The 13,990-nt window shown below is 45.1% G+C and overlaps 2 non-coding genes and 1 pseudogene across 2 annotated transcripts; all 3 read left to right on the top strand.

The window, feature by feature from the left end:
- The first annotated feature begins 7,871 nt into the window (after positions 1-7,871).
- LOC143206440 (small subunit ribosomal RNA) lies at positions 7,872-9,861 on the top strand. The gene has a single exon (XR_013008407.1). It is a non-coding gene; the product is annotated as a small subunit ribosomal RNA (ribosomal RNA).
- Positions 9,862-10,570: 709 nt separating this feature from the next.
- On the top strand, positions 10,571-10,725 carry LOC143206439 (5.8S ribosomal RNA). Its single transcript, XR_013008406.1, has one exon. It is a non-coding gene; the product is annotated as a 5.8S ribosomal RNA (ribosomal RNA).
- A 420-nt stretch (positions 10,726-11,145) lies between these two features.
- On the top strand, positions 11,146-13,990 carry LOC143206441 (uncharacterized; annotated as a pseudogene).

Genomic DNA, 13,990 nt, shown 5'->3' with positions numbered 1-13,990 from the left:
AATTCACAAATATTATAACTAAAGCGTCATATAAACGGAAAAAATATCAATGTCTCTTTTTTCTAATAGAAGTTGGTGGTTCTGAGAAGAACCTTTTTTTTTCATATAAATACAAAAAACGACCTTAATATAGGACAGCCGTAGCATTTATGCACGTTCGCCTCTAATGCGTCTGGCTAATTGAATGTCCTTAGGCATGATAGTTACTCGTTTAGCATGGATCGCACACAAATTGGTGTCTTCAAAGAGACCAACCAAATAGGCCTCGCTAGCTTCTTGCAAAGCCATCACTGCCGAACTTTGGAAACGTAAATCGGTCTTGAAATCCTGAGCGATTTCGCGAACCAATCGTTGGAAAGGCAATTTCCTAATCAATAATTCGGTACTCTTCTGATAGCGTCGGATTTCTCTTAGAGCGACCGTACCGGGTCTGTAACGATGCGGTTTTTTAACACCACCGGTAGCGGGAGCGCTTTTCCTGGCTGCTTTAGTAGCCAATTGTTTTCTGGGAGCCTTACCTCCGGTTGATTTTCGAGCAGTTTGCTTGGTACGAGCCATCGTCTAAACGGGTCTGACTTCAAACGTGTAGGAAGAATTACAAGCGCAAGCACCAACGAACTTTTGGAAACTGATCGAAGGTGTCAAAGAAATCTCCCTTTTTAATAATGTGTGAAGATATTCTGATTGGTCCGGCTAGCATCTGTGGGCGGGACCCGATTCGAACTCAACAAAACCCATGGTAGGATTTGAAATTGAAATAGTTACCCGTAGTATTCGAGGTGTACGCTGCACAATTCGATTATAAATTTGCTTTCTTTTAATACTAAATTGAATAAATCATGACGGGCAGAGGTAAAGGTGGTAAAGGTTTGGGAAAAGGAGGCGCTAAGCGGCATCGTAAAGTGCTTCGTGATAATATCCAAGGTATTACGAAACCCGCCATCAGAAGATTGGCTAGGCGGGGTGGAGTTAAACGTATATCCGGTCTAATTTATGAAGAAACCAGAGGTGTATTAAAAGTATTTTTGGAAAACGTTATCAGAGACGCCGTCACTTATACCGAACACGCCAAAAGGAAAACCGTTACTGCCATGGATGTAGTATACGCCCTCAAACGCCAAGGACGAACCCTATACGGATTTGGCGGTTAAATAAAGTATTATATATGCTGACCAATTAAAACAGAACAACGTATCTATTCAACTAAAGAAAACAACGGTTCTTTTCAGAGCCACAAATTTACTAGCATAAAAAAAGAAATTTATTATTCGAAAATGGACTAAGATGACGTTAAATTTTATTAAATATCTGCTCCTTTCATCTAAGATTTACTTGTAAAGTAACAAATATACTGCATTATAATAGACGATCGTAATATAAAAAGATAGATAAAGTTTAAAATAAGATTTCATAATAAATGTTAGGTTAATGACAAGAATGTAAATGATGGTGAACAATCGAATACCGAATCTTCGTTGAAGCTTTAATATAGTTTTCCTTTAGAGAGAAAATACTCCGAGATAAACTTCGCGTCGATGAGCTTGGAGAATCCTTAAGATTTCAAAGAAGGTACGGTAGTTCTACGCACGTATGTATGGAGATCGCGTTCCATGTATTTATTGACTTTAGATAACTATTTATGAAAACAGATTTCAACTAAAGAAGCAAAATATACTATAATATATATGAGCATTGTATCGATACAGAAGGGTTTGACACGATATTCTTATAGACGTCTCGATATCGTTGCTCACCCGATACGTTCGATTGTAACCCAGAGTTCGGATGGTGTTAAGAAACCGTTAAATAAGAAGTATATTAGTATAGGATCGGTTAATTTTCATGTCATTGTTTTCTTACAGTTAATTCGACAACGGTACGTTTCGATATAGATTCGTTTTGGACAACGAACAATCTGTACCGCATCAATTAGGAATAATATGTCTCGTTTCTCCAATAATAGCATTAGATCTGTACGGAATTGCATTTATATCAAAAGACGATATATCGGGGGACGTAGATTTGAAAAGATATATTTTCATAGTTATAACCGAAAGTCTATAACTCGAATGTAAATTGGTAGTTTCGACGGAATCGAGAGCAACGCTTGATTTTGTGCTTCCTTCTAAGACGATAGTCAACGTAAAATTTATTGGTAAAGTTTGCTACTTCTACTACGTTTTATCTTTTAACGCCTCGAACATAAATCGTATGATATTCTAAAGGATTTATGTATTTAATATGAGAAATAAGTAAACGGTTCCAAGCTCGATGAACGTTTCGACGAAGCCGGAATATGGAACGTCGTTCGCGCTCGACCGTTCAGTCCTCCGTTCGGCTCATATCATATAGGGTACGCATTAAATGAGAGCGACCGCCAGACAGTTAAAATACGCGAACGAGAAGCATACGCACGTACGTAACTTTGTCAAACGAATCGTGATTAGAACGTTCTTATAAGAAAATTAAGAAATTATATCAGAATGTCGGACGTCGATATTAGCGGACAAGCGGTTTCTCCTTCGTCGAATCAAGGGAGTGGAGGAAATTCCGCCGCCGTTGTTAACGCATCGTCAACAGGCACACCGGCCGGGTCGAATTCATCTTCGGTGTCGGCTACGGGAGCCGCATCAGCTACAGCCGGTAGCGCAGGTTCGTCTGCAGGAGGGAAGAAAGAAAAATCCACTTCGAGCAAGGCGAAGAGTTCTAAATCGAAAGTTAGTCATCCTCCGATCGCTGATATGGTAACGAGTGCAATTAAAGGATTGAAAGAGAAAGGCGGAACTTCCTTCAGAGCTATTAAAAAATACATAGCGGCCAATTACAAAGTGGATGCTGACAAATTATCGCCCTTTATAAAGAAATATATAAAGACGTGGATCGCTTCGGGTGTTTTGGTACAAACGAAGGGCAAAGGAGCTTCCGGATCATTTAAATTAGCGGCTTCGGCACGTAAAGCAGGAGGTACGACAGCCGCAGGTACGAAGAAAAGAAAAACGGCCACTGCCAAAACCGGACAGAAAAATAAACGAAAACCAGTAGGAGGTGCCGCGACAGCTACGACAGCCGGTGGTAAAAAAGCGTCTGCCAAAAAAACCTCAGAGAAAACGGAAAAAAAGACGACCGCCGCCTCCGCCTCAACTAAGAAAACCACAGCTAAAAGTAAGAAAGGTGAATCTGCAACTTTGGCCGAGAAAAAAGCTTCTGCCAAAAAAGCCGTCGAAAAGAAAACAGGAAAGAAATCTACCGCCGCCACGACTACGTCCGCTTCCAATGCCGCCGCTAATAGTTCATCTTCGAAAGCAGCAAAAAGCAACACGGCCGCAAGATCCCCGAAATCGCCTTCCAAAGCGAAAAAATCTAATAAAGCCGGACCTACGAAAAAGCCCAAGGCGCCTAAACCGAAAAGTGCTAAGACGACGACCTCAACTGTTCGTGTTGCCGCTGGTGAAGGTGCGAAAACTAAAAAACCAGTATCACCAAAGAAAAAGAAATAAAACTATTTCTACTACGTATGACGATATATTAAACAGGCGACACATTTCATCGTCAGATCAAGAAGACACGGAGTTGAAAATTACAAATATCCCGACACTCCTGGACGTGCTACGACTTCCCTAAAAAATACGTTCGTCCAAGACCGTATTTTTTTAATAGAAAAAAAACGGTTCTTTTCAGAACCACAATATAACTTTATAAAAGAAAGAATATTTATATAATTTATTTATTATCTTATTATTACTTAAATGATTATTTTCTAGATAGAGCCGTAACTAATTAGGGAACCGATCGATCGATACTCTAAAACAGTAATAAAGGAATATTCAGTACAGATCAGATTATTTATAAATTTTCTAGTTAATATTTATTCTTTAATAAGAACGCGTATTCTAACTTCTTTTTTATACGATTTTGTTGGCCCTGAAAAGGACCGATATTAAAGGGCGTATGCAAAACTTTAAACGGTTTGCGTTATCTATTTGGTTTTGCTGTCTGTCTTTTTAGGCAATAATACTGCTTGAATGTTAGGCAAGACGCCGCCCTGGGCAATAGTAACGCCAGATAACAGTTTATTCAATTCCTCGTCGTTTCTGATGGCCAATTGTAAATGCCTAGGGATAATCCTTGTTTTCTTGTTGTCTCTAGCGGCGTTACCCGCCAACTCGAGAACTTCGGCCGCCAGATATTCCATTACGGCAGCTAAGTAAACGGGAGCACCGGCCCCTACGCGTTCGGCATAATTTCCTTTCCTTAGAAGTCGGTGAATACGACCGACAGGAAATTGTAATCCCGCACGATTGGAACGAGACTTCGCCTTTCCCTTCACTTTTCCGCCTTTACCACGTCCGGACATGTTAATCTCGATCGTTGTTAGATACTGCTCACCTTTAAATCAAAAACGGTACTGGAAATTTCTTACAGATCGGCCTGGAATTTTGTCCGCGAGCCAAACTCGTTATATCATACGCGACCAATCAGACTCTAACTCGGGCTATGGGCGGGGCTTAGAAGTGTTCCTTCGAATGTTATAAGTTCTAGAATTAAAGGCATTTTTTTAGTTAAGTACTCTTTGAGGTACGTGAGACGTCGGGATTTTTATTTCGAAATGCCACCGAAGACAAGCGGTAAGGCGGCCAAGAAAGCCGGAAAAGCCCAGAAAAATATCTCTAAGAGCGACAAGAAAAAGAAGCGCAGGAGGAAGGAAAGCTATGCGATTTACATATACAAAGTTTTAAAGCAGGTTCATCCCGATACGGGTATCTCCAGCAAGGCCATGTCGATCATGAATTCTTTCGTGAACGATATATTCGAAAGGATAGCCGCCGAAGCGTCGCGTCTCGCCCATTACAATAAGAGATCAACGATCACGAGCAGAGAAATCCAAACCGCCGTTAGGTTATTGTTACCCGGTGAGTTGGCTAAGCACGCCGTTAGCGAAGGTACCAAAGCAGTCACCAAATATACCAGTTCTAAGTAAATTAATTCACATACCTATGTGTGTTTCAATATACTACTTACCTGCAAAATCGGTTCTTTTCAGAACCACAATTGGATATACATTTTAAAAAATGAAATGTTAAACAGTAGCTGACATTTTATAAAAACAGAATTTTCAGATATATATATATATATTGTAGTTATTGTATTGAATTATATTATATCATTATAATCTGTTATATAGTAAGTATATAGAATAAGTTTTGTAAAAATGGTACGGCCCGAGATTGTTATTTAAAAATAAGGTAAAGTATTTCTGGAGTGACTTCGAAAATATGTGTATTCATTTTTATTACGTTTATGACTATATGATAATTAATTTATTTTTCCTAACTGTGGCTAATTGTGGATTGTGGCTAATTTCTACACGATAAGTATTAATCACGGGAACGTCTCGAAATGAACAAATAGGAACTGTAATTAATCAAGAATTTAGAATGGAACTATCGTCCTAATATAATGAGGATCGTCAAAGAGAAGATACTTTTTTTTTCGTTTACTAGGTTGACCTTGCTTGGGGACAGTGGAACTCAGTGGAAAATCGCTGATGGTGGGTGAGGAGGATAGGCCTGTGGTCAGAATCGATATCTTGGAGTACTTGCAGGTCAGAGGCTTGATTCGAATTTTGATAGATAAAAAAGTCAATTATTGTCGGTCGATTGGAGGAGTAGTGAGTTGGTTCGCTTGGAGCAATAAGCCCAAGTTCCAACTCATCTATTATCCCGGCCGATAGTAATTCTTCCAATAGCTGTGTGGTTGATGGCGTTGAAAATGGCCTGAAAATCTCCTTGGTCATCTGAATATGTTCCGAAGAGTATTTCGCCAATGGAGATCGGGTTCGTGTTCTAGTGGAATCCAGACCAGCCAGACGACTGTTATCTTGAGTTCCCCGTACATGAGTGGGGGGAGGAATTGGTCTTTTGGGTTTGGTTGTTTTTGGAGTAGGTCGGCACTTGCATCCCGAGTAATTTGCGGTGTATGGTTCTCAACAGTTGGTGCATTTCGGCGGGGAATTTCTGTCTTTGGGACTTGACGTAGGCCGGAGTGGCTTTACAGTTGGCCGATGAATGACCGTAGAATTGGCAGTTAAAACGTTGAACGCGCCTGCCGTTGCCGCGCTGGGCTTGGACTTTTACCACCTGATTCATTAGGCGGTCGACCGCGAAGATACGGCGTTCCTCTCGAGGAACCGACCAACATGGATTGGATTGAAACCGAGCTTCATGAGCGCGGTTCGGACTTCGAGTTACCATTACGTCGAGAGAGAAATATAATATATTAGCTGACCCCGCAGACACTCCGTACCCTGTACTCAATGGATAAATAAAGGATTCATTCTATCAAATTCTTCGTTCAAATCACTTTCGAATCATCCTTAGGAACATTCTGATATCGGAAAACCTTATCCGTAGTCGATAAACGATATCTAACGGATGAATTATAGAAAATGGCCAATAAGCGGCAAATATCCGATCGTAAGGGTGCACCATCGTTTCGGCGAATCATTCTTTTGGAATCTTACGTTCTACAAGCAAAACATTTATTCATAGGTATATACCGATAATAACGAACGGGCCGACGTAACAACCTAAAATGTCCTGAAATACGTGAGAACAGTTTTACTCCGATCGCCGTATCGATATGTGACAGTATCCATCCTATGAAGGATCTTTACATTCTACTAGCATAATTTTATGGATCGGAATTTTCCGACTTTTAAAGAACGTGATCGGCAGTCTAGAAACGGCCTGAGGACGTATTAACACGAGAGGTTAAAATTATTGCTTTAGAAGTTCACGTTGTCTAAAGCTAAAGTTTATTCATCGGAACATTCCGATAATAACGAGAACGGGCAGACGTAAAAACGAAAAATTTGCGCAACGTCCGTATAAACGATCTGTTCTAAAACACCCATACATTTCCGATAGCTGGCGAGAGACCCGCGCTTAAATCGTGTGCGCTTCTACGTGGGGCGATACGAGAGACGGATACGACGGGTCGGGTCGACCGGCGCTGTGACACTTTTACCGAGTGGCTTTTGATCAGCGAAGGTGGTATTACATATTATATGTTAATATATAAGATCCGAACCGTATTTTTTTATTTATCTAAATAAAAAGCGTATTTCGTCGTGTTATTATATATTCGTAACGCTCTCGCGATTTTGTATCGTCGTTTCGTTGTTCTTCCTGGTCGGTTTTTTTCGATATATCGGGAAGCGTACGACGACGACGACGGTATCACTGCGAGATCGCGAATTCGGCGGGAACATTCGGCTTCGTTAGAAGAAGATGATCCACGATTCATATGCGATTGGAATTATTATTTTTATGGACGTATCGGTTTTTCATCGGAACGTTCATAAAACAGCAACACATTTTGCGATAGCTCTCTGCTCTCCGAGCGAGAATAAAATAAAAAATCACGAAACGTTTCTCGTACGAGGTTTCCTTGTCGCTTTATATATTTCTATCTAGCGAAGGGTTCGGAGAGAATGTTTTTCGAGGTCTTATAAACGCCGAACGATATTTTGCGGCATCCAATTTTCGACGTAGTCGACGATCGTCGTCGATAATCGAGATAATTGGGTGCCTAGTCGATCGGTTGTGTATAAAAAAAACAAAAGATGTGTCTAAGATGATGATATCGTTTTGTTTTATTAGACAACTAATATTAAAATGTAAGAGCGTGGCGCCTCGGACCGGTTTTTCCGTCGTCTAGGCGCGCTATCATGCACCTCCTTTTTATTAGTCGTCGATATATATTATATATCGTCGTCTTACGCACACGTTTCTTTATAAGTCAAACTTATAAAATAAACTGTGTCTGTATTTGTTTTATCTGCTTCGTGTCGATAAAATAATAAGAACAGTTCCCTGGTTGATCCTGCCAGTAGTCATATGCTTGTCTCAAAGATTAAGCCATGCATGTCTCAGTACATACCGAATTAAGGTGAAACCGCGAAAGGCTCATTAAATCAGTTATGGTTCCTTAGATCGTACCCACAATTACTTGGATAACTGTGGTAATTCTAGAGCTAATACATGCAAACAGAGCTCCGACCAGAGATGGAAGGAGTGCTTTTATTAGATCAAAACCAATCGGTTTCGGGTTCGCGCTCGTCATCGTACAACTTGGTGACTCTGAATAACTTTAAGCTGATCGCACGGTCTCGCACCGGCGACACATCTTTCAAATGTCTGCCTTATCAACTGTCGATGGTAGGTTCTGCGCCTACCATGGTCGTAACGGGTAACGGGGAATCAGGGTTCGATTCCGGAGAGGGAGCCTGAGAAACGGCTACCACATCCAAGGAAGGCAGCAGGCGCGCAAATTACCCACTCCCGGCACGGGGAGGTAGTGACGAAAAATAACGATACGGGACTCATCCGAGGCCCCGTAATCGGAATGAGTACACTCTAAACCCTTTAACGAGGATCAATTGGAGGGCCAGTCTGGTGCCAGCAGCCGCGGTAATTCCAGCTCCAATAGCGTATATTAAAGTTGTTGCGGTTAAAAAGCTCGTAGTCGAATTTGTGTCTCGCGCCGCCGGTTCATCGTTCGCGGTGTTAACTGGCGTGTTTTTCGCGAGACGTCCTGCCGGTGGGCTTAGTCGTGTCGCGTCGCCGTCGCGCGTGCGTTTCGGCGTGCGTGTTGTGCGCGTCGTGGTTACGACGGCCCAACTCAATCCTGCCGCGGTGCTCTTTACTGAGTGTCGAGGTGGGCCGGCACGTTTACTTTGAACAAATTAGAGTGCTCAAAGCAGGCTAAAATTTCGCCTGAATACTGTATGCATGGAATAATGGAATAGGACCTCGGTTCTATTTTGTTGGTTTTCGGAACCCCGAGGTAATGATTAATAGGAACGGATGGGGGCATTCGTATTGCGACGTTAGAGGTGAAATTCTTGGATCGTCGCAAGACGAACAGAAGCGAAAGCATTTGCCAAAAACGCTTTCATTGATCAAGAACGAAAGTTAGAGGTTCGAAGGCGATCAGATACCGCCCTAGTTCTAACCTTAAACGATGCCAGCTAGCGATCCGTCGACGTTCCCTAATATGACTCGACGGGCAGCTTCCGGGAAACCAAAGCTTTTGGGTTCCGGGGGAAGTATGGTTGCAAAGCTGAAACTTAAAGGAATTGACGGAAGGGCACCACCAGGAGTGGAGCCTGCGGCTTAATTTGACTCAACACGGGAAACCTCACCAGGCCCGGACACCGGAAGGATTGACAGATTGAGAGCTCTTTCTTGATTCGGTGGGTGGTGGTGCATGGCCGTTCTTAGTTGGTGGAGCGATTTGTCTGGTTAATTCCGATAACGAACGAGACTCTAGCCTGCTAACTAGGCGCTTTTTGACATCCTAAAGGCCCGCCGGCCGCGTTGCTTTCGGGTTTCGCGGTTCGTGCGCGGTTTTTACTGTCGGCGTACAAACTATTCTTCTTTAGAGGGACAGGCGGCTTCTAGCCGCACGAGATTGAGCAATAACAGGTCTGTGATGCCCTTAGATGTTCTGGGCCGCACGCGCGCTACACTGAAGGAATCAGCGTGTCTTCCCTGGCCGAGCGGCCCGGGTAACCCGCTGAACCTCCTTCGTGCTAGGGATTGGGGCTTGCAATTGTTCCCCATGAACGAGGAATTCCCAGTAAGCGCGAGTCATAAGCTCGCGTTGATTACGTCCCTGCCCTTTGTACACACCGCCCGTCGCTACTACCGATTGAATGATTTAGTGAGGTCTTCGGATCGACACGCGATGGCGTTTCGGCGTCGTCGATGTGTAGGAAAAGATGACCAAACTTGATCATTTAGAGGAAGTAAAAGTCGTAACAAGGTTTCCGTAGGTGAACCTGCGGAAGGATCATTACAGTGTGTTGTTATGCCTATATATATATAATAGGTAAACGTACAAGTCTGTAAAAATCATTGTCGAACGTTAAAGAGCCATCTACGAAGTTCGGAAGTTCCGATCGAATTTCGACGTCGTCAACGTAGCTGTTTTCGGGTACCTATAATATATGGTTTTAAAAGATGTACGCCCGAAAGCGGAGATATATACGATGAAGATGTTGTTATATAGGACGACGAGTAATAATCGTCGGCCTACGACGGATTTCGTTATAAATGGACAAATCGAGCGCAAAATAAAACGATTTTGCCAATTATATTTCTAATCGACGTTTCGATCCTCATATCGACGAACATATACGATGATCGGTAATGTGATTAGTTTACGAAAATCTTATCACCCTTCGTTTGTTTCATTCCAAAAGGGTGAGATTTAGTTTACGAAAATATTGCCAAACTAATGATCAGCGTATGCTCTTTTGTTGTCGTACGAGGTGAGACGACGAAAATTTACAACGAACGTCACCATTTCGAGTAGTCTGTCTCCGCTCCTCTCGTTGTGTGTAGTGGAGAAGACGAAAATAAACCGTAAGAGCGTTTTAAAGTCGACGGCGGCTGCGAAAGGGGCGCAAGCGCTGTCTATGACGTGAGCGCGCGTCGTCGTCGTCGTCGTCGTCTTATAATAGAAACGTTTCGATATGCGTTTAAAACCTAACTTAAAAAAAGATTACCCTAAACGGTGGATCACTTGGCTCGTGGGTCGATGAAGAACGCAGCTAATTGCGCGTCAACTTGTGAACTGCAGGACACATGAACATCGACATTTCGAACGCACATTGCGGTCCTGGGATCTCATACCCGGACCACTCCTGGCTGAGGGTCGTATCTCATTTCAAGACTGCTCGGATTTTCTTTGATCTTCGCGATCGACGAGAAATGTCTGAGCGTGCTGAGCGTATAAGCGCGATTCGATCGCGACGTTCTAAAACGTGACAGCGGACCCGTACGTGTGACCTAACTCTCTCGTACGGGTCGTACGAATATGAAAGGGATGAGACGTGTTTTAAAACGGTCGTTCGCACGTTTTTGTGATAAACGTAGCGCGCACCATTAATACGATCGTCGTATCCGATAAAATTAGTTTTTAATCGACGTCGGATCGTAGGTGCGTTGTCTCTCGAATACGAGGGAGAAAACACCGTTTTTCGACGGCGCGTCTTTTCCATTCTAAACTTTTATATTTCGTATTGGCTCCTAATCTTCATTATTATGATGATTACGAGCGCCACGCATATTAAACTAGCGACCTCAGAGCAGGTGAGACTACCCGCTGAATTTAAGCATATTACTAAGCGGAGGAAAAGAAACTAACTAGGATTCCCTTAGTAGCTGCGAGCGAACAGGGATTAGCCCAGCACCGAATCCCGCGACCGACATCGGGCGCCGGGAAATGTGGTGTTCGGGAGGGTCCATTATCTCGACGTTACGTCGCGCGTCCAAGTCCATCTTGAACGGGGCAACAGCCCATAGAGGGTGCCAGGCCCGTAGCGACCGTGACTGACGGCGAGAGGATCTCTCCTTAGAGTCGGGTTGCTTGAGAGTGCAGCCCTAAGCGGGTGGTAAACTCCATCTAAGGCTAAATATAACCACGAGACCGATAGCGAACAAGTACCGTGAGGGAAAGTTGAAAAGCACTTTGAAGAGAGAGTTCAAGAGTACGTGAAACCGTTTAGGGGTAAACCTGAGAAACCCGAAAGGTCGAAGGGAGAAATTCATTCGCGGCTCGTAGTAGGCGGCGTGCGATCGCGTGACACGTGACGTTTCGGCGTTGCGCGCGCCTTTCGTACGTCGATCCGGCGACGAACGCGTGCACTTTTCTCCTTGTAGGACGTCGCGATCCGTTGGGCGTCGGCTTAAGGCTCGAGGTGGAGACCGTAGACTGCGGTTCGCGCCGTTTTCGTTTACGGACCCTCGTGTTCGCGGTCGACTCGCTCGACGGTATACCGAATGGTTTAAGGCCGCTACTCGTTAGCGTTCGGCTCGTCGCAAGCGCGTCAGATGCACGTCGGTAATCGGACCCGGTGCCGTTTCCGACCTCTGATGACTGTTGGCGACGAGGTTCTCGAACAGACCTAGACCGATCGGCGACGCTATAGCTTTGGGTACTTTCAGGACCCGTCTTGAAACACGGACCAAGGAGTCTAGCATGTGCGCGAGTCATTGGGAATCACTAAACCTAAAGGCGTAATGAAAGTGAAAGTTCGTCTCGCACGAACTCAGGGAAGATGGGCGGTTTACCCTTAAAAGTGGCCGCTTCGCATTCCCGGGGCGTCTCGTTCTCATCGCGAGAAGAGGCGCACCAAGAGCGTACACGCTGGGACCCGAAAGATGGTGAACTATGCCTGGTCAGGACGAAGTCAGGGGAAACCCTGATGGAGGTCCGTAGCGATTCTGACGTGCAAATCGATCGTCGGAACTGGGTAATAGGGGCGAAAGACTAATCGAACCATCTAGTAGCTGGTTCCCTCCGAAGTTTCCCTCAGGATAGCTGGCGCTCGTAGCGTACGAGTCTCATCCGGTAAAGCGAATGATTAGAGGCATTGGGGTCGAAACGACCTCAACCTATTCTCAAACTTTAAATGGGTGAGATCTCCGGCTTGCTTAAATGATGAAGCCGCGAGATTTCGGATCAGAGTGCCAAGTGGGCCATTTTTGGTAAGCAGAACTGGCGCTGTGGGATGAACCAAACGTCGAGTTAAAGCGCCTAAATCGACGCTTATGGGATACCATGAAAGGCGTTGGTAACTTAAGACAGCAGGACGGTGGCCATGGAAGTCGGAATCCGCCAAGGAGTGTGTAACAACTCACCTGCCGAAGTTACTAGCCCTGAAAATGGATGGCGCTGAAGCGTCGTGCTTATACTCGACCGTCAGCGGCATGTGCGATCGCGTCTTCGGGCGCGGTCATGAAGCTCTGACGAGTAGGAGGGTCGCGGCGGTGAGCGCAGAAGGGCTGGCCGCGAGGCCGTCTGGAGCCGCCGTCGGTGCAGATCTTGGTGGTAGTAGCAAATACTCCAGCGAGGCCCTGGAGGACTGACGTGGAGAAGGGTTTCGTGTGAACAGCCGTTGCACACGAGTCAGTCGATCCTAAGCCCTAGGCGAAAGCCGATGTCGATGCGGTGTACGTTTATTGTATATATATATACTAGATCGATACACACCCGTCGGGCGAAAGGGAATCCGGTTCCTATTCCGGAACCTGGCAGCGGAACCGTTAATAAGTCGGGCCCTCGCAAGAGAGTTCGTCGGGGTAACCCAAAAGGACCCGGAGACGCCGTCGGGAGATCCGGGAAGAGTTTTCTTTTTCTACATGAGCGTTCGAGTTCCATGGAATCCTCTAGCAGGGAGATATGGTTTGGAACGCGAAGAACACCGCAGTTGCCGCGGTGTCCGGTTCATCCCCTCGGACCTTGAAAATCCGGGAGAGGGCCACGTGGAGGCGTCGCGCCAGTTCGTACCCATATCCGCAGCAGGTCTCCAAGGTGAAGAGCCTCTAGTCGATAGAATAATGTAGGTAAGGGAAGTCGGCAAATTGGATCCGTAACTTCGGGATAAGGATTGGCTCTGAGGATCGGGGCGTGTCGGGCTTGGCGAGGAAGCGGGTCCTGGTTGACGAGCCGGGCCTGGGCGAGGTGAAGGGACGATCTTTCGGGGTCGTTTCGGATCCGAGCTCGGTCCTGTGCCTTGGCCTCCCGCGGAATCGCTTTGCTGCGAGGCCCGAGTTGATGTTTCGGCGTTTCGGTAGTTTTCGGACGACCGTGCGCCGTTCACGTTCGATTCGGTGTCCTCTTCGGCCGCTACTTAACGATCAGCTCAGAACTGGCACGGACCGGGGGAATCCGACTGTCTAATTAAAACAAAGCATTGCGATGGTCTTAACGTGATGTTGACGCAATGTGATTTCTGCCCAGTGCTCTGAATGTCAAAGTGAAGAAATTCAATCAAGCGCGGGTAAACGGCGGGAGTAACTATGACTCTCTTAAGGTAGCCAAATGCCTCGTCATCTAATTAGTGACGCGCATGAATGGATTAACGAGATTCCCACTGTCCCTACCTACTATCTAGCGAAACCACTGCCAAGGGAACGGG

This window comes from Rhynchophorus ferrugineus, unplaced genomic scaffold (assembly GCF_030347505.1).
Source record: "Rhynchophorus ferrugineus isolate W39M unplaced genomic scaffold, kcgeb_rfMv2 rfM693, whole genome shotgun sequence".
In the NCBI taxonomy this organism is placed as follows: Eukaryota; Metazoa; Arthropoda; class Insecta; order Coleoptera; family Curculionidae; genus Rhynchophorus; species Rhynchophorus ferrugineus.
The sequence above is the reverse complement of the archived record's forward strand: the minus strand, read 5'-3'. Positions and strand labels throughout refer to the sequence as shown.